Genomic DNA, 21,849 nt, shown 5'->3' with positions numbered 1-21,849 from the left:
GATGTAGGGGAATAGGTCTGGGTGGGTTGCTCTTTAGACGGTTTGTCTAAATAATCTAATCTAAAAAATAAACTCTTCAATATCCTTCCTAACCCCCTCTGTACTCCTCAAAGATGTATGTTAAAGTTGTTCTCTTTAATCAACGTTTCTATCATTCGTGAATCACTTTAGGAGATTTGTCAGTGTAAAAGGCTCCACACAATGCAAGTCGTTGTTGTTAATGTCTGACATTAGGAGAAACAGGGCTGAGCCCTCTCTCTTTTATACCTGATGAACAGCAGCAAAAGCAGGAAGTACTGAGCATGCTCCAGCCCACAATGGGCCTCTGGTGATTGATCTCAGTGCAAGACCAAGAAGACGATGGGGATGGGACTGGAGGACCAGGCAGTGCCGGTAGGTCATCCAACTAATCTGAGTGAATGAGGGGCGTGGCTGTACTCAACCACGTGATAAGCTTCACTGGCAGCACAGTGTTGTTGGGACCAAGCCATTGGGAACGTGTGAAGGTGCAGGGCACGGTTATGGAAAGACCTATTGACCAGGAAGGGAAGGAAATTTTAATGGAATGGGCTGAAACGTTTTACAGAACTTAGTGCACATCGGAGAACACAAATTTGAAAATCCCAGGCCTATGTTTGTAGCAAACTGGAAAATGGTGAAAGGTGTGAGTGATTGCCGCCATCTTTATTGGGGGCAGTGATCCACGGGACACGTGTGTGGCCGTCGACTTTGTGAGGGGCAAGCTGTAGGGGGACGCATGCGCAGCCTTCCTTGGCAGGGAGTGATAGGGCAGGATTTACACAGTCTCAGAGTCAGTATATTTTCAATGTCAAAGAGTGTGATGCTGGAAAAGCACAGCAGGTCAGGCAGCAGCTGATCGGTGAGAAGGAAGATGGACATGTAGGGTAGGTCAAGAGGGCGGTGCTGAATTGGAAGGCTGGTTCTGGGATAAGGTGGGGGGAGTGGAAATGAGGAAACTGGTGAAATCCACATTGATCCCATGTGGTTGGAGGATCTGAACACAGAAGAGGCGTTCTTCAGATGCCTGGCATTTGGCAGTGGAGGTGGCCCAGGACCTGCATGTTCTTGGTGGAGCGGGAAGGGGAGTTCAAGTCTTTGGGCACAGGCTGTTTGGTTTGTTTATTATTATTTACTGTTACTTTCACAGACGTTTTGTAAGTTAATTTTCCTCTGCTGCCCAACCCCTGACAATGTGCTGCTCTCTAAATGGACTAAACTTTCCACAGTATCTTTGCCAGTGAATAATTCTTTTCTTTTCAACAAAAGAGTGCATTTTCCTTCCATTTCTGACCATCAAATTCTGCAACATTCTCATTTCCTGTAATGCATTTAGCACTCCCTGAAATATCAACTGTGTTTTTCTCTCCACAGACACCAGTGATTAATGGGAAAGTCCCATTGCCTGTGGAGAGGGTGATGTTTGACTTCCTTGTCCAGCTGCAGTTCGTGTGGTGAAGGTTATCCCACAATGTTCTTGGGTAAGAGATGTTACAGATTATTCACTCAGCACCAGTGAAGAGTTGACAATATGTGTGCAAATCAACAACAGTTTGTATTTTTATAATTTTTGTAATTTCACAGAAATTGAGAATTTCTGACATAAGGCCACAGATGGGGATATTAGGTCAGGTGATCAAAAGTATTGCCAAATGAGCAGGTTTTCAGGAATACCTTAAAGGAGGAAAGCAAGTCTGAGAGGGTCAGGGTGCGAATTCCAGACTGTGTTGCCTTGACCGTGTCGAAACAGCCAGAATGGTGAAGCAATGAATAAATGCATCTTTGGGAGTCTGAAAGAAAATGAGTTATCGGGGTCTCACAGGTTGTGTGGTGCAGGGAGACAGGGATGTTCACAGCCAGGAATTACATCAAGGGAGAGAATTTTAAATTGTTTCTTGTTAAAGGAGCCTTTTGATGGATCAACAAGCTTTAGTACAAGTGAGCACTATGGGCAGTAGGGTTTCAGATACTCTTGAGCTTATATGTAAGTTGAATGTGGGAGGCTGGCCTGGACTGTGTTTGGATAACGAAATCTGGAGATAACACAGGGATGGACGAGTATTTCAGTAAATGAGCTGAGACTAGGGTAGAATTGGGTGATGTCACTGATGTAGGAATAGTGCTTTTGGAGTTGGGCTGCTCCTCATCACTCCCCCTCCCCAATTCACAAATACTGTTCCTTGTTCTGTCTGTTTTTTCTGGTTATGTCCTTCTTTCCAATTCTGCTAAGAACTAATATTTAACCTCACGGTTGTTGGAAAATCCTGCTCCATCTCCACTCTCCCTTTCCTTTCTGAATTCCTCGTATGTGGTGTCCATCCAGGATCTATCTTTGTCCCCTCCTGTATCTCACCTACACACTGCCAGGAGGTGACATCGTATTGGTTTCCCATGTACACTGACAATGCCCAGCTCTCTCTCCCGATCATCCCTCTCCATTGCTCCACTGTTACTCATTCATCAAACTGCTTACCACTCGATTGGCTGCAATTTCCTCCAATGAAACACTGCAATGGTTAAACCCATTGCCTTCAGTTGCTATTACAAATTCCTTTCCCTTACTGCTGAGCCCCTCCCTCTCACTAGGAAATGCCTGAGGCAGAACTACACTCTTCACAATATTGCTCTCATATTCTGACCCCAAGGTGACCTTCTGATCAGACATCTACATAATCGCAAACACCAGGAACTCCAATCTCTAAAATGTTGCTTTTCTCCAACTCATCCCAGGTCCATTGCTATTGAAACCCCTTACCCATATCTGTGTTGCATTAAAGTTGACAAATCTAAAACAGAACCCTTGATTCTGCAACTGACCCAGAGACTGGTTCCAGGTTCCCTCATGATGGGACACATATTCTCAGTATTTAACCTGTCATGCCCCTTAATAAGCCTATATGTTTCAATAAGATCCCCTCTCATTCTCCCCCAAATCCAGTGAGTCGAGTCCCAACTTCTTTAGCCTTTTCTTAAAAGAGAGTCCCTGCAAACCAGGGATCATCCCAGTCAATCTTCTCTAAATGCCTCCGATGAAGTGATGTATTCCCTTAATTAAAGGGACCAAAACGTCTCTCATTACTGCATATGTGGTCTCACTCACACTTTATAAAGTTGCTCTCAGGTATATACTCCAAACTCTTATACTGCAAATCCCTTCAAACAAGGAACAACGTTTCATCTCCCTTCCTGATGACCTGTTGTAACTGTGTGCTAGCTTTCTGTGTTTCCTGCACAATTATCTCCTCGTCTCTTTTGTGTTGCAGCTTTCTACAGTTTCCACCATTTAAATAGTCCTCTGTTCTTTTATTACCTCCTCCAAAATGAACAACTTCACATTATCCCAAGTTATGCTCCATTTGCCAATTTGGTGTTCACTTCTCCAACAAATCCGTTTCTGTAAACAGTTTATAATCCTTTTGGAAGTTTACTGTTCTACATTTTCTCGGAGATTCCCCCCTCATTCTTCTGAATCTTTCCAGGGAGCACCGGACAGTGGGAAGCATGCTGAGTTGCTGTCTTCAGAGAGACTCTTTGGAGTGACTGGGAGGATCTTGCTGCCCATTGGTCAGAATGGAGACAACTTGCCCATCAAGCTGCATGAGCCTTTCGCTCCCCATGTCTTATTGATGAGGCACAGCGGCAGCACGGAAGGAAAGAAAAGGAAGCAAATCCTGCTCTCCACATCTCACTGACCCTTGGAACATTCTCTCCCATGTGTCAAACATCTGTCCTGTTCAGTCACATGAAGTCCCAAAGTGGAAACTCATAGAAACCCACACAGATTTCCCCCTGAACTGATTGCTGACCTCCACAAGGGGTAATGTGTCCAGTCATCCTGGACCAGGAGGAGGGGATTGTGTGAGTTTCTAACCTGAACTGACGGTGGCAGATTTTAAAAACTTGTATGACAGGATACTACAGGTGGATATTCAGATGGGAATCCCAGTAATTGTAACGCCAAACTCTGATTGAATTACTCCATTCATCAGGACCTGGATATTTGCACTGTGTGTGAGTATTTTGTTCCAGCTCAATTCCATTTTCTGCATAAAAATTCTCCTTTGAACCAAACCACCCTGTCAATAGATCTCCCCGAAATCTTCAATATGTGTCCAGTAATCCTTTTATGATGAGTTGATGAGTGTAAGGCTTAACATCCTAATGTATATGTTTTGTAAGCACTTGTCTCTCTGCTCCCCTCAATTACCTTTGCTACAAGGAGAACAATCTCAGTTTTCCCAAACCCCTGATTCCCCAATGTCTGTTTGTGTGCCTTATAGACAACATCAGGATTGTGTTGGAACATTCTCCACTTGCCTGCATCAGATTAGATTAGATTACTTAGTGTGCAAAGAGGCCCTTCGGCCCAACAAGTCCACACCGCCCCACCGAAGAGCAACCCACCTAGACCCATTCCCTACATTTACCCTTTCACCTCACACTACAGGCAATTTAGCATGACCAATTCACCTAACCTGCACATATTTGGACTGTGGGAGGAAACTGGAGCACCATTTCTTCTGCAAACAACATAATTGGAAAATTGTTTTGAACATTTCAACAGGAAATCCTGAGAATTTAGAACGCAGGTACAGAAGTAGGGTCCTCAAGCCTGCTCAGTCATTCATGGCCAATTTGCGGCCAACTCCATATACTTGATTTCGCCCCTGCTTAATATTTAACAATTTCAAATTTAAAAGTCGATAATTAACCCAGCATCAGCTACAATTGGCGAGACACTTCTAAGCTTCAAACACCCTTTTGGAATAGAACTGTTTTCAAACACGACTGAAAGGCAACACTCCAATTTTGGGCTCTTCTGTATATATGGGGGTCTAGATTAGAGTGGTGCTGGAAAAGCACAGCAGGTCAGGCAGCATCTGACGAGCAGGAAAAATCGACATTTTGGGCAAAAAGCCCTATATATGTTTATCAGGCAGAGGTAAGTATACGCATTTGGAGAGAGATGAAACTGGCCATCAACCACTGGATTTGAGCAATCTGGATCCTCTGTCACTAATAATATTTACCTTCTCCCCGCATTAGAATCTAAAGGGTGATTTTAATGCTAACCTTAGAAAATAAATAATACTATTATTGTCATTAGGTTAATCTCTTCCTGCTCAAAACACTCCCTGTTTATTCCTTCCATCATAAATTTTACCCATATTTATAACAGAATTTATCCAAGTAAAATTCCCATTTACAGCATACAGAGTATAACATCAGCTGTTTGTAAAGCCATACTTACTGAAATAAGCCCAAAGTGGAGGACCAAAGAACGTTTGTATATCCTGATTTTCCCACAGTCTATAATGCCATTTGTATTTGAGTGGTGACTCTAACAAGATTACACAAAAATCTCTACAGAAACAAAAGTCTGAAATCTTTAAGTGTGACAAAGTGTACAAGAAATATAATATGATATGACATTTCCTCATCAGATAGATCATAGGCTCTTAACATTTCCAGGTTTGAGACTGTATTGGAATAATGCATCCAAATGGTTTCCTGGTGGCCACACAGATGTCCATTCAAATCTGTCATACCCCAAAACCTTACATTTTGAATCATTCTCTGCTACCAATATTAAATACTAAAGATAACTGTCTAAACCAAAATTGTAGTGAGATATTTATTTCAATTCACTACCTTCCATTAAAGGCCCCACCACTGATTACTAAATCTCCACATCTATATACTCAATTCAAACTCAATTAACCCTGCCTAAATATAGTGCAGCCCTCAACAGTATTAAAGAAAGCGAACATCCTCCAGGACAAAGCACTGTGCCTGAGTGGTGTCCCATCCACCACCTTCAGCATTCCCTCTCTCCACTCCAGATGCACATTGGCATCACTGTCTAAAAGGTAAAGTCAGCATTGTCCTACCAGACCATAGGGCTGCTCTCTCATTAGGGAGAGATGTCTGGTGGTGGTTTAACCTGAAGGTTACCACAGCCCAGGCAAGGGGAGAGGTTGAGAACAAGAGTCCATCGATTGTAGATGGATATTCTTGATCTGTATTCACAACACCTATGTCCCTGCAACTAAAATCCCCCATTCCTTGAGCCATCCTGGTAACTCTCCTGTGCCCCCTCTCAGGGACCCTGCCATCCTTCCCAATGTGTGGGCGATCTCTGGTTTGCACAGACCCAGCTGCTCTGTGTTCCTGTGGGTGATGTCATCATCGAGCACCAGTTGCACTAAACCTCACTGTCTGTGAAGGTGGGAGACATAAATCCCCAAAACATTTGAGATGTATTTAGTGTGCACTTGCTATGCCATGATAGATGACACTTTTCCATAAGTACTGGAAAGTAGATGAGGATAGTAGTATGGTGGTAGTTTTCGGTGATAATTTTCTTTCTCACAGACTCGATGGACCACCAGAGCCATTTTCTGTTCTGTTTACCGCTGAGATGTTTATTATAGGAATATGACAGGCTCCGTTGGATATCAGGTCAGAAGAAGTGATACTAGAATAGATGACACGTGATTGGTCAATGTTTTTGGGAGAAAAGTGAGACGCAGAGGTTTAAGAGGAAATTCAGAAGCTCAGCGCAGGAATTGGAAAGGGCCATCATCAAGTGAGAAATAAACATTGGGCATCCTGAAAGCTGGAAATAAAGAAAGGCACATATAGCAGAGCTTTGAGAGACTGGAGGGGATTAGACATGGGGAGGATAATGAAGCTGGAGGAGATGCAAGTTGGAAAGGATTGTGAGGATGGAGGATGTTACAGAGATAGAGATATTTGTGATAGAGGTTTTTGGATTTTGAGGCTGGAGTGGAATTATCGAGATGAGGAGGATTTGTAAGGCTGGATGAGGTGGCACTGATCGGGAGAGTTCCAAGCAGAGAGGAATTTATAGAGATAACGAGTCATAAAGTTACACAGCATCGACACAGACCCTGTGGTCAACCAGTCCGTGTCGACCATAAATTTGAACTGAACTAATCGCACCTGCCTCCACTTGGTCCAAGTCCATCCTAGCATTCCCTATTGATATCCGGGTCCAAATGTTTTTTTCCTATTAGAATCCCATTCCCCTACCCTTTTGCTCTATATTTACACCTGACTAATTCACTCAACCCAATCATCCCTGAACACTATGAGCAATTGCGCACGGCCAGTTCACCTACCCTGTACATCTGTGGATTGTGGAACGAAACGGGAGCACCTGGAGGAACCCACGCTGTCATGGGGAAGAATATGCAAACTCCACATGGACAGTCACCCAGTACAGGAATTGAGCCTGTGTCCCTGGCGCTGAGAGGTAGCAGTACGAACCGTTGAGCCACTGTGCCACCCTGAAATTGTAATTGCATTCACATCTACCACGTCCTCTGCAAGTTTATTCCACATGTGAACCACTCTCTGTGCAAAAACAAAAAATAAAATCCGGAACTTCTTTTTAAAGCCTTACTTTTTAACGTGAGAAACGTATGTCCCCAATCTTGAATCGCGCCCCCTTCTGGAAAGGTCACCTGCTGTTCACATTACTGAAACTCTTCAGGATTTTATAAACCTTTAATAAGGTCACCCCTCAGCCTCCCGTGCTCCAGTGAAAAAGGACCCAGCCTATCCAGACTCTGCTTATAACTCAAACCTCCATTCCCATCACCATCCTCTTCTGAACCTACTCCAATTTAATAATATCCTTCCTATAACAGCACAAACAGAACTGGGCACAGTATTCCAGAAGAGGCCTCCCCAACATCCTGTACAACCTCAACATAACGTCCCAACTCCTATATTCAAAGTTCTGAGCAATGAAGGCAAATGTGCTAAAGCCCTTCTGAACCACCCTGTCTGCATGTGACACATAGTTCAAAGACCTGAACACCTCGGTCTCTTTGTTCCATATCACTATCCGAGGCCCAACTTTTAATCAGGGTAAGTCCTGCCCTCGTTTATTTTACCAAGATGTAATATTTCGCATTTATTCCAATCCAACAAATCACAAACATCCTTCGAGTATAAAGGCAAGAGGAGTATACTTAAGAGTTAAATCAGTAAGGCAAAAAGGGGACAGGAGACCGCTTTGGCGAATAGGGAAAGGGTTTTTAGAAATACATTTAAGAGCAAATGGGTCACTAGAGAGAGAATAGGCCACCTCAAAGATCAGCAAGGCAGCCTCTGTGTGACGACGCAGGAGAGGGGGTTGTTGGGGGGATATTAAACGTGAGGGATCAGTGTTTAATGTGGAGAAGGACAGATTTGTGGAGGTTGTCAAGATTAGAGATCGTGAGGGTGATGACAGGAGGAGATTGGAGGATGTTACAGAGATTGAGATGTTTGTGATACCAGAGATAGTGATGGTTCTGAGGCTAGAGAGGATTTCTAGAGATAAGGAAGAGTTTCGTCTGGATGAGGTGATAGTGATCTGGGGAGTTGTGAGCATGGAGGAATTCACAGAGATAGTGAGAGTTAGAGACATAAAGTGATACAGAACAGAGACAGACCCTGTGGTTAAACCAGTCCATGTCGATCATAATTCCCAACTAATCTAATCGCCCCTCCCTCCGCTTGGTCCACGTTCATCCAAACATTTCCTATTTATGTACTTGTCTAAATGTCTTTTAAACATTGTAATTGTATTCACAGCTGCCTCTTTTTCTGGGAGTTCACTTCACACATGTAAAAGTAAAAACAAATCCCCAATTTACTTTTTAAACCTTTCTCATCTATTTTCAAATTGTATGCACCCAGGTCTTGAATTCCACCCCCCCCCCCCCCCCCCCCCCCGGCCATCCACCTTCTCTACACGCTTCATGGTTTTATAAAACTCTAAGGTCATCCCTTAACCTCCTACGCTCTAGTGAAAAAGCATCCCAGCCTATCCAGTTTGTCCTTGTGACACAATCCCTTCATTCACGGCAACATCCCGGTTAGTCTCTTCCGAATCCGCTCCAATTTAATAATATCCTTCCTATAACAGCACAACCAGAACTGGACACAGTATTCCAGAAGAGGCCTCCCCAACATCCTGTACAGCCTCAACCTAAATTCCCAACTCCGGTACTCAGAGGTCTGAGCAATGAAGGTAAGTGTGCTAACCACCTTCTTAACCACCCTGTCTACATGTGACACAGACTAAGAAAACCTGAATCCCTCGGTCTCTTTGTTTCATATCACGACTCAAAGCCTTACTTTTAATTAGTGTAAGTCCTGCCCTCGTTTGTTTTATCAAGATGCAATATTTTGCATCAGTATTTACTGTGGAGAAGGACATGGGAGATGTAGAATGTGGGGAAATAAATGGTGACATCTTGAAAATTGTCCATAATACAGAGTACTGGATATCTGGAAACGCATAAAGATGGAGCAATCCCCAGGCTTCGATCAGGTGTATCCAAAAATTCTGTAGGAAGCGAGGGAAATGATTTCTGGGCCTCTTGCTGAGATTTTTGTATTATTGATAGTCATAGCTGAGGTGCCGGAAAACTGCGGGTTGGTTAATATGGTGCTACTATTTAACGAAGGTGGTTTGGATAAGCCCGGGAACTACAGACGCTGTGCTCGACGAGGTGTTGGAGGGAGCCCTGAGCGACTGGATTTGCGTGTATTTGAAAAAGCACAGACTGATTAGGGATAGTCAGCGTAACTTTCTGCATGGGAAATCGTGTCACGTACTTGATCTGGTTTTTAAGAAGTAACAAAGAGGATTGATGAGAGAAGAGTAGTAGATGTGATCTATATGGACTTCAGTAAGGTGTTCGACAAGGTTCCCCATGGGAGACTGGTTAGCAAGGTTAGATCTCATGGAAGTAGCCATCTGGATATAGAACTGGCTCAAAGACAGAAGACAGAGGGTGGTGGTGATGGATGATTATTTTTCAGACTGGAGGCCTGTGACTAGTGGAGTGCCACAAGGATCTGTGCTGGGTCCACTCCCTCTCATCATTTATATAAATGATTTGGATGTGAACACAGGAGGTATAGTTAGTAAGTTTGTAGATGGCACCAAAATTGGAGGTGTAGTGGACAGTGAAGAAGGTTACCTCAGATTTCAATGGGATTTTGATCAGATGGGCAAATGGGCTAAGAAGTGGCAGATGGAGTTCAATTCAGATAAGTGCGAGGTGCTGTATTTTGGAAAAGCAAAGCTTAGCAGGACTGATACACATCATGGTCAGGTCCTGGGGAGTGTTGCTGAACAAAGAGACCTTGCTGTGCAGGTTGACAGCTCCTTGAAAGTAGAGGCGCAGGTAGATAGGTTTGTGAAGGTATGATTTCCTTTATTGGTCAGAGTATTGAGTAAGAAAGTTGGAAGTCATGTGACAGCTGTTGAGGACATTGGTTTGGCCACTCTTGCAATATTGTGCACAATTCTGTTCTCCACCAATCACAAGAATGTTGTGTAACTTGAAAGGTTCACAAAAGATTTATAAGGATATTGCCAAGGTTGGAGGGTTTGAGATATAGGGAGAGGCTGTACAGGCTAGGGCTGTTTTCCCTGGAGCGTCAGAGGCTGAGGAGTGATCTCAGAGGTTTATAAAATCATGAGCATGGATCAGATAGATAGACAAGGTATTTTCACTGGAGTGAGGGAGTCTAGAACTAGGGGGCATAGATTTAGCGCGAGAGGGGAAAGATGTAAAAGGGGTCTAAGGGGCAACTTTTTCATGTGACGGTGTTGTGTTTATGGAACGAGCTGCCAGAGGGAGTTGTGAAGGCTGGTACAATTGCAACATTTATTAGGCATCTGGATGGGTATATGAATAGGAAGGGTTTAGAGGGATATCGACCAAGTGCTGGCAAATGGGACGAGATTAGGTTCGGATATCTGGTCGGTATGGACGAGTTTGACTGAAGGGTCTGTTTCCATGCTGTATGTCTGTGACTCGCAGCCGGGGATCAGCTCAGTGGGTTTCAGTCTCTTCAAAGGTAAATCTTACTCTGTTTTACATTTTAAAATCCGCAACATTCAGTAGGTTGAGTGTTTACTAGTTTAAGTGCCTCTGTTATGATCTTTTGGTTGAATGTTTTAAATATAAAATACAGGTACTAATGTTTTCGAGAGTAGTCTTTTGTGAAGCTGTAAGACTCTGCCTTTTTCTGGGTCTACAGATTAAGGTGCAGAGATGGCCATTCGTACAGTGATGTGCACTTCCTGGAGGAGAGTAGGGGGAGTTTGAATGATCCTGATGATAACCTGCAGGAAGTGATGCAAATCCTCTTGGATCACATGGATCAGATGGAGTAGTGCTTAATGGTAATGAAGAATTTACAAGAGTCAGGATGTGTGATAGGTGGCAGTTTCAGGCTGAAAAACTGCAGATACAGTCAGGTAGATGGGTTACCTCTTGGAAAGGTAGGAGAGGGAGGTAGGTAGAGCAGGAGTCTCCTGTGGAGAAAGTGAGGACTGCAGATGCTGGAAATCAAGCTGAAACGTGTGTCGCTAGAAAAGCGCAGCAGGTCAGGCAGCATCAAAGGAGCAGGAGAATCGACGTTTCGGGCATAAGAAGGGCTTATGCCCGAAACGTCGATTCTCCTGCTCCTTTAATGCTGCGCTTTTCCAGCAACACATGTTTTCAGCCATGAGTCTCCTGTGGCTATCCCCATCTCAAACAAGTTTACTGTTTTGGATAATGTAGGTGGTCATAGACTTTCAGGGAATGTTGTACTGACAGCCAAGTTACTGGTACTGAGATTGGCTCCACGATAATGAGAGGTCTATCAGATTTCAAACGCTCAAGGATGATAAGGGACTTTCTAGTCGGGCACAGACTGCTGTTTCTGCAGCTGACAGTGAGACATCAGAATGGGGTGGTACCTCCCTGGTGCCAGGGTCAAGGATGTTTCGGACAGGGAGCAGAATATTCTCAAAGGAAAGAATGACCAGTGGGAGGTCATTGTACATTGGTACCAATGACATAAGGGGAAAAGATCCTGATGAGAGAATATAGCAAATTAGCCTGGAATATAATAAACCAGGTCCTCGGTCATAATATGTGGATTACTCCAGGTGCGACATACTCGTGAGACTAGGAATAGCAGGATGGAGGAGATGAATGATTGGGTAAGGAGCTGGTGTAGGGCAGAAGGATTCACATCTTTTGATCGTTGCAATCTCCTCTTGAGTAGAGTTGATGTGCATAAGAAGGATGGATTGTACCTGAATTGGAAGGTGTCTGATATCCAGGCAGGGAGATTTGCTCGTGCTACTCAGGAGTCATTAAACCAGTGAGGGAGTGTGGGTAAACTCAAAGAGATGGTGAGAAAAGAGGTAAGTCTGAGGCTGGTACAGTTCAGAAGTCAGACAGTCAAGACAGTCAAGGCAGGCAAGGGCAAGGCTCAGAACCAGGTAGAACTGACAAGTTACACTGCATTTACTTCAATGCAAGAGGCCTGACAGGGAAGGCAGATGGGCTCAGGGTATGGTTTTGAATGTGGCACTGGGATATCATGGGTATTACAGAAACGTTGCTCAGAGATGGGTAGGACTGGCAGCGTAATGTTCCAGGGTATCGATGCAAGAGGAAGGATAGAAAGGGGGACATGAGAGGGGGTGGAGTGGTCTTTTTGATTAGGGGTAGCATTACAGTTGTGCTGAGGGAGGATATTCTGAGATTACGTCCAGCGAAGTTACTTAGGTTGACCTGGGAAATAAGAAAGGGATGATCACCTTGTTGTTATTACCTGCGTGGGTTTCGTCTGTTTGCTGTGGTTTCCTCCCACTATCTAAAGATATGCAGGTTGGGTGGATATTCCAGGCTGAATTGCCCATATTGTTCAGGGATGTGCAGGCTAGGTGGATTAGCCATGGGAAATGCAGCGTTACAGGTTTAAGGTCGGAGGCTTTGAGGGTCAGTGTGGATGTGATGGGCAGAATGGCCTGCTTCCACACTCGGGATTCTCTGATAATTCTCCTAGTTTTAAAATAGTTACAGAAAATAATAAACCAGATCTAAACGGTGTTCTAAATTGGACAAAGGCGAATTTTGACTGTACAAAGCGAGAGCGTTCAATATTTCTTTGCTATTCCCAGGTAAAGGGACAGCTGGAAAGTGGGAACATAACATAAGGAAGAGGAGCAGGAGTAGGCCATCTGGCCCCTCAAGCCTGCTCTGCCATTCAGTAAGATCAAGGCTGATCTTTTCATGCCCTCGCTCCACTTTCCTGATCTCTCACCATAACCCTTAATTCCTTTCCTGTTCATAAATCTACCTTTTGACCTAACGATAGTCAAGTTGATAACGTCAACTGCTGCACTCAGCAGCAAATTCCACAGATTCACAGATTTATCTGAAGAAGTCCATCCTGAACTCAGTCCTAAATCTGATATCCCCTTATTTTGACTCTCTGCTCCCTAGTTTGCTCTGTCCCCAGTGGAAATCACCTCCCTGCTTCTAGTTTATCTACTCCCTTCATAATTTCAATTTTTTTCCTATCCAACCCCCCATACTTCGAAATTTCAATGAGTATAGAACTAGTTTTCTCAATCTTTCCGCATACGCCAACCCTCTGAAATCCTGACTCAAACTAGTGATCCTCCACTGCACCCTCTCCAGTGCCAGTACATCCTTCCTGAAGTAAGGAGACCAAACCTGTACACAGTACTCCAGGTGTGGCCTCTCCAGCACCCTGTACAGCTGCAGCATAACCATCCCTCTAGCAATGAAGGACAATATTCCCTTCACTGTCTTATTTACCTGCTGCACCTGCAAACCACCTTCCTGTGAATCATGTACAAGGAAACCCAGCTCCCTCTGTACAACAGCGTGCTGCAAGTTTTCACCATTTCTTCACTTAGCTGTTAGTCCGACCAAAATGGATGACCTCACATTTCCCAACATTGTCCTCCATCTGTTCGACCCTTACCCACTCACTTAACCTATCCGTATCCCTCTGCAGACTTACATTGGCCTCTGCACACATTGCTCTACCACTCAGCTTAGTGTTGTCTACCTTTCATGAATCGATGCTGTGTCTGCTCTGAGACAATTTCTATCCAGATAGCTCACTATTTCTTCCTTGAGAGATCGAGCATTTCCCCCACTACAGAAGTTATGCTAACAGGTCCATTTTAAAATATTGGCATCACATTTGCAGCTATCTAATCTGTCAGAACTGTCCCAGTGTCCAGCACATTTTAGTGAATTATCACGAGTGCGTTTGCTATTTACCCTCTGCCATTTGTTATAGTCCCCTGGGATGCACTCCATCACAGCCAGACGACCCATCTACCTTTAGGCTGTTATCTTTCCCAACACCACCTCTTTACTGAGAACGATTGCTTCTCTGTCCTGATCTGCCATTGCATCCATAGGCCTGCAACAACAAGAGTACACAGACAGTATGTTCCTGTTAAGGCCAAGGCTGGTAGGTGTAAGGAATGCTGCCTGTCGAGAGAAATTGAGGCTCTGGTCAAGAAAATGAAGGAGGGATATGGCAGGTACAGACAGCTGGGTTTGCGTGAATCCCTCCAGGAGTAAAAGGGCAGTAGTCTGGGGAAACCATGAGGGCTAAAAGGGGACATGAGATAACTTTGGGGAATAGGTTTAAGGGAGAATCCAAAGAGATGCGACAAATACACCTAGGACAAAAGAGTAACCAGGCAGAGATTAGGGACCCTCAAAGATCAGCAAGGCTGTCTGTGGAACCATCGGAGGTGGCAGGATTTCATGTCAGCTTTTACTTAGAGGATGTGGAAGTGAGACAGTTTGGAAAAATAAATAGTGATAACTTGACAAGTTTCCATATTACAGAGACTGATGTACTGGATATCTTATAATACATAAAGCTGAATAAATCCCTGGGACCTGATCAGGTGTGTCCCAGAACTTTGTGGGAAGTTAGGGAAGTGATTGCCGGGCCCCTCGCTGAGATATTTGTATCACCAATAGCCACAGGTGAGGTGCTGTAAGACGGGCGCCATTATTTAAGAAAGGTGATGAGGAAAGTCCAGGGAACAATACACCGGTGAGCCTGAAGTCAGGCAAGTTGTTGGAAGGGCTTCTCAGGGACAGGATTTGGATGGAATTGGAAAGGCAAGAAATAATTAGGGATAGTCAGCATAGCTTTGTGCATGGAAGTCACTAACTTGGTCTTCAGAAAGATGTTCAACAAGGTTCAACATAACAGACTGGTTAACAAATTATACAAAATTGGCTGGAAAATTGGAGACAGAGGATAATGGTAGAGGGTTGCTTTTCGGACTGGAGCCCTGTGATGAGCAATATGGTTTAAGGATTGGTGTTGGGTCCACTGCTTTTCATCATTTATATAAATGATTTCGATGTGAATATAGGAGCTATGATTAGTGACGTTACATAGACACCAAAATTGGAGACGCAGTGGACAGGGAAGAAAGTTACCTCCGAGTACAATGAGGCTTCAATCAACTGGGCTGAGGAGTGGCAGATGGAGTGGAATTCAGATAAATGTGAGGTGCTGCATTTTGGAAAAACAAATCAGGGCAGGACTTATACATTTAATGGGAAGGGCCTGGGGAATGTTGCTGAACAGAGACGTTGAGGTACAGGTTCATAGTTCTTTGAACGTGGAATAGGCAGGGTGGTGAAGAAGGCATTTGGTATACTTGCCTTTATTTGTCTGTGCATTATGTATAGGAGTTACGACATTATTTTGCAGCTGTACAGGACATTGATTCAGCCATTTCTGGAATTCTGCTTTCAGTCCTGGTTTCCCCGCTATCGGAATGATATTATAAAACTTGACAGGATTCAGAAAAGGTGTGCAAAGATGTTTCCAGGGTTGAAGGTTTGACCCATACAGAGAGGCTGAATAGGCTCGGGCTGTTTTCACTGGAGCATCGGATGCTGAGAGGTGACCTTCGAGGTTGATAAATCGTGAAGGACATGGTTAGGGTGAACAGCCAGGGTCTTATTCCCAGGTTAGGGGAGTCCAAAACCAGAGACCACAGACGGGAGGTGTGAGGGAAAAGATAGAAAGGCGATCTAAAGAGCAATATTTTCAAGCTGAATATGGTACGTGTATGGAATGAGTCGCCTGAGGAAGTGTGGAGGCTGGTACGACTACATTTAAAAGGTATCTGATTGGGTACGTGTTTAGGAAACTTAGAAGGATATGGGCAAAGTGTTGGCAAATGGGACAAGATTAATTTAAGATATCTGGGCGGCATTGTCGAGTTGAACCGAAGTGTCTGTTTCTGTGCTGTGCATCTCTATGACACTCTTAAATTCAAATTAAGATAGATTTCTCTTTTATGGAGAGTTAGCAAAAGACCTGACAATTCTCCTTGGAGCTGAGAAGGTTAAGCAGTGATTTCAACCAGAAACAGATTTGTTTCCAGGATATTTAATTTACAGAGACACCGAGAGAAAATTATTGTCACAATTTTTAGTAACTACTTTCAGGTAATTGGCAAATAATGCAGGTTAAAAATGTGAAGGCTATTTTATTCAGTCGGTTCTGAGCATCTGGAACAGTTTGAATCAAAGCTGGATGCAGCTTTTGTTATTGTCAAAACAGATTTGTAATTTAACTATTTGAGGATAAATGTGGAGGGCTCCTGGTAAATGGGAGTGGAGAAAGGGCAGATTGGCAGCATCTCCAGAGGGAGAGAGTACAGCCCCAATGGGCTGAATAGCCCCCAGCCCCTGGGCTCTGTGATACTGCCCCATTCACTGAATAATGAAGCTCATCCCAGGGCAGAGCCACAGTCATGTACAGCAAGGAAACAGACCCTTTCGTCAAACTAGTCCACACCGACCAGATATCCCAACCTAATCTAGTCCTATCTGACAGCAGTTGGCCCATATCACTCTACGCCCTTCCTATTCATATACCCATCCAGCTGCCTTTCAAATGGTGGAACTATACCAGCTGTCACCACTTCCCTGACAGTAGATTCCATACACGCACATGAAAAAAGTTGCCCCTTGTGTCTCTTTTATATCATTCTCCTCTCACCTTAAACCTATGCCCCCTCATTCTGGAAATCCTAACCCCAGGGAAAAGACCTTGTCTCTGTATCCCATCCATGCCCCTCATGATTTTATAAACCTCTGAGGTCACCCCTCAGCCTCCTACCACTCAAGTCACAATGGGACCTGGCTGATTGATGGCAGCTTCAGACCAATAGGGGAGTCGGTGTAATCCTCCCGCCAATGGGAGTGAATGAGGGGTGTGGCCAGCAGGCCAACACGTGACCATGAGCTGTGCAGGTGCAATGTCACTGTGAGGGGGGGACCCAGTGAGTGTGAAGGGAGTGGGAGAGACAGCAGAGACTGGGAGAGAGATTGAGTTTGTGGACTGGGTGGGTTGATAAACACACGATGTAGGCTGCTAGACCTGAATTACAAACTTCCAGTAAATGAAAACCAAAGGAATTGCGGATGCTGTAAATCAGAAACAACAACCAGAAGATCCTGAAAATGCTCAGCAGGTCTGGCAGCATCTGTGAAGAGAAGTCAAAGTTAACATTTCTGATCCAATGACCCTTTGTCAGAACTGATGTTCCTGAGAAACAATGTTGGTTTATATGCAGAAGGTAGGGGTTAAGGAGTAAATGATAGGTGGTGATAGATTCCAAAGAACGCGATGGGAGCAGTTGGACAAAGGAGTGGGTAAAGATCTGCCTTGGGGAGGGTGAATAGCTCTTTATGGAGACTGTTAGTGACTAACCATAGGTAGTGTGTAATTGCAGGCGATGTAATAACAGGGCCTGGTCTATGGGATGGGGGCTAGGACACTAGTACGTAGGAGACTTAGGACTTAAAATTATGGAATCCAATATTGAGGCCAGAGGGCTGAAGGGTCCCCAGGTACAAGATGAGGTGATGTTCTTCCAATTTGTGTTAAAGTGTCCCGCTGAATGTGCACAGCAGGTCAGGCAGTATGCAAGGAGCAGGCGAATTGACATATTGGGCCTAAGCACTTCTTCAGGAATGTGAGGGTGGGGAAGAGGACAGATAATAGGATGGGTGTGTAGGGCTGTTGGGAAGGTAGTTGGGCAGGCGATAGGAAAATGCAGGTGGGGGTAATGGTGAGAGGGTGGAGTGGATAATTGGGAAGGAAGAGGGACAGATGGGACAGTTTGAGGGCGGTGCTGAGTTGGAGGGTTGGATCTGAGATAAGGTCGGGGAGAGGAGATGAGTAAATGTTGCCATGTTGTTGAAGGGTCGCTCCATCCCACCTATTATTTACTCTTTTACCCCTATCTCCTGCAGTCCAAAGATGTGTAGGTTAGGTGAATTGGCCAAGCTAAATTTCCCGTCGTGTTCAGGGATGTGAAGGTGAGGTGCGTTGTTCAGGAGAAATTTAGAATAATAGAGTAGCGGAATGGGTCTGGATGGGATACTCTTCAGAGGGTCAGTGTGGATTTGTTGGACCGAATGGCCTGTTTCCACACTGTAGGGAGTCTAATTTTCCCAGCTGCCATCGGTTCTGAGGAAGGGTCAATGGACCCGGAATGGCCCTTGGTGTGTGCAGGAGCTGGAAACTGGGAAGGGGGAGCGGCAGCGGAAACCGGGAGAAAATGATTCCGTTTAGACTGGGAAGTTTTATTTACACGTCTGTACAGGGTGTTAGTCCTGAATTAGAAACTCTTGGTCCCATGTTTACAGCAAATGGGAAAACGGCTGTGGGCCTCAGTCAGTGATAGGTCCTGGGTTATGGCCGCCATTTTTATTGGGGGCACGGTACAGCAAGGTGCATGGACATGTCCTTTTCCTGGGTGGGGGAGGGGTGATTTGAAGAGGAGCATTTACAAATCAGACACATACCAGAGAAATATTTGTCTTTCTAATTCATCCTGCACTGGCTGAGATTTGTTTTGTGAATGTTTTAATGGGATATTAAATGAGAATAATTGAGGACAGGATCTCAAAAAAGCAGATTTCTGCACTCAGCGGAGTCATCAGGATCTGAATATCATTAGCATTTTACTGTGGAAGGAGAAAGGGTTGTCTGTTCAGTCTCTGGGAAAATATCTCCAATACTTTTGTGAAGCAAAATGCAGAAAGATGTTCAGATTTGTGGTTGAATTCCCCATGGGCGATTTGGCCTGAGTGGGAGCACAGATTTATCCAAATTATACCTAGTCTCTTTGCAGGAACTGTCAGATTTAGTCCCAATCACTCACTTCATGATGTTAACCTGTAAACTCCTAATTTTCAACTCCCTGCAAAATTCTCATTAAAATTCTTTGTGAACTCAAATTCCAGCACATTTTCAGGTGGAATGTTCCAGGTTCTGGCAACTGTCTGTTCATCCAGAAACTGCTGAGGTCCATGTTGACTCTGGGGTTACAAAGGGCTGAGCTGAAAGATGAGATACAGTTCCTGAGCTCCCATTGAGATGCATTGGAACAGGACAGGAGGCTGAGGGCAGTGTCGGTGTGAGCAGACAGTGAAAATGACAGGGCTGCACTGAGTGTTGCTTGACTCAATGAGTGGGTTTTGGAGTTGGGTGAAAACAGAGGGAGGTGAGACAGGGAGAAGTTGAAGCTGAAACTCTGGTTTAGTTCAGGCCATTGAGAAATTCACCAATGGGAACAGCCAATTTGTAAGTGATACCTGCAGAATATTTGTTAAGTTTTTAAAATATAATGTATCAGCTTAAGTAAAGATTGGGGCTTTTGATATATAATGGAAATGTTTGAAGTGAAGGAAGGTTGAAAGCTCTTTTAAATTCTCTTAATGGGAGTAATTAGCTGAATCTAGAGAGACCTTGTGACAGGAGCCCTCAGACCCGTGGTGTGCTCCTCTTGTACAATGTGGGAAATAAGGGAGACTTTCAGTGTCCCTGACGGCTATGTGTGCAGGAAGTGGGCCCACCTACAGCTTCTGGGAAACTGCTTTTCAGACCTGGAGTTATGAGTGGACTCACTGTGGAGCATCTGAGAATGTTATGGACAGCACATTTAGTGAGTTTGTCACACTGCAAGGCAGAAAGGGAATGGGTGACCATCAAACCAAATAAAAGGCTCAGGAAGGCAGTGCAGGAATCCCCAATGATCATCCACTTCTCAAAAAGATACTGAATCCTGCTTGGGATTCTGTTGGGGGTAAATGTGTGGAGTGGCTTCTTGGGAAATCAGCAACAGCCAGTTTCATAATACCACAGATAGCTCTGCTGTACAGAACCGGAGGAAAGACAGTGGCAGGGCTATAGTGACAGGGGATTCAATGATCAGAGGTTCAGGCAGGCACTTCTGTGGTCACAGACATGAATCCAGGATGGTATGTTACCTCCCTGGTGCCAGGATCCGCGATTATCATGGAGCAGCTGCAGGACATTCTGGAGCTGGAGGGTAAAGTCAGTGGTTGTGGAACACACCGATACCAATGTCATCACTAAACAAAGGGATGAGGTGCTGAAAGCTGGATATAGGGAGATCATGGATACAGTAAAATGTAGCTCCTGAAATAAAATAATGTCAGACTTATTCATAGTGCCATGTGCTAGTGAGAGCAGGAATAAGAGGATAGATCAGATGGACGTGTGACTGGCGAAATGGTGGACCAGAGAAGAGTTTAGATTCTTCAGGCACTGGGACCGTTTCTGGGTGGGTCCTGTACCAGCCTGACCGGTTACCCCTGGGCAGAGCTGGGAGAAATCTCCTGGTGGAGGCTTTTGCCAGTCCCATTGGTGTCGTTTCAACTAGTCTAACAGGGGGATGGGAACTAAAGTGTAGGCTTAGATGGGTCAGATTCAGGACAGGCAATGGGAGGTAGAATATTAATGATGTAGTCAGCGGCTCAGAAAGCCAAAGGAAAGGAGGATTAAATGAGGATTGAATCCCTCTTCATCCATCAGTCCTGCCATCCCAGGAATTATAGTCAGCAAAATATGGAGCTGTATAGCTCTCTGAGTCTAAGCGCTTGAGCAAAATGGGTGAAATCCACAAGAAAAATCAAAAAGTGCTGGAGATCCTCAGCAGGTCGGGCAGCATCCGAAACGCTGACAGATGCAGGAAACATTGCAGCCTTGAAGAAGTGTTGAGATGATCACACCAGGCTCTACAATGTCGGTTACACGCTGAGTGCCAGAACTTGGGACTAAAATTAATAGGTGCTTGATGACCAGCATGAATACGATGGGGTTGGAAAGGTGTCATTTCGCGTCAGGACTATTCATCAGGGCTGACAAAGGGTTCCGACCCAAAACATCAACCTTCCTGCTCCTCTGATGCAGCCTGACCTGCTGCACTTCCCCAGATCCACATTGTATGGACTCTAACTTCCAGCATCTGCAGCCCATAACTATCTCCATATACCAGGACTCAGGCTTGTGACCCTCCTTTACTTTCTCAATATAACCAGGATAGCTCTCCTTGGGAAAGGGGAACAAAGGTATACACAGTACTCCAGGTGTGGTCTCACCAAGGCCATTCCAGAAAGGGATCCCTGCTACTGTACACGAATCCTCTCTCTAGGAAGGTCACACATCATTTGCATTCTCCACTGCTTCCCACTCCTGCCTGCTTCCGAAAAGAGGGAATCGCCGAGAAACATGGAATCAAATGAGGTCAGAGTCTCTGGTATAAAACTGTTGAACACAATGCCCCCATCTTCTACATAACTGGCCATCAAGCGCACGTGCCTGGTGTGATAATCTAACCACTTCTTCAAGGCTGCAATGTTTCCTGCATCTGTCAGCGTTTCAGATGCTGCCAGACCTGCTGAGGATTTCCAGCACTTTCAGTTTTCTCTGCTGTAGAGTGCTGAAAGGGGGGATTTGCAGTTGAGAAATTCAAATTGAACTTCATGTTCAGTTTTGATAGTTACTTGATCCGTGCCGATCTGAATATCATTGGCCTTTTCATCTGGATGGAAAGGTGTGCATTCTGCCCGTGGACGAATATTTCAAATGTCAGTGTGATTGGGGAAAAAA

The 21,849-nt window shown here is 44.7% G+C and overlaps 1 long non-coding RNA gene across 2 annotated transcripts in view; it reads left to right on the top strand.

Annotated features, from left to right (window-relative positions):
- The window catches only part of LOC140489147 (uncharacterized), a 46,480-nt gene that overhangs the window by 6,989 nt on the left and 17,642 nt on the right, over positions 1–21,849 (top strand). For both annotated transcript variants that reach the window (XR_011963096.1, XR_011963097.1), the window contains exons 2-4: positions 1,393–1,499; positions 3,498–4,029; positions 8,963–9,067. This is a non-coding gene — a long non-coding RNA (uncharacterized lncRNA). The remainder of the gene's footprint in view (positions 1–1,392; positions 1,500–3,497; positions 4,030–8,962; positions 9,068–21,849) is intronic.

Source organism: Chiloscyllium punctatum, chromosome 18, assembly GCF_047496795.1.
Source record: "Chiloscyllium punctatum isolate Juve2018m chromosome 18, sChiPun1.3, whole genome shotgun sequence".
Taxonomy (NCBI): domain Eukaryota; kingdom Metazoa; phylum Chordata; class Chondrichthyes; order Orectolobiformes; family Hemiscylliidae; genus Chiloscyllium; species Chiloscyllium punctatum.
The sequence above is the reverse complement of the archived record's forward strand: the minus strand, read 5'-3'. Positions and strand labels throughout refer to the sequence as shown.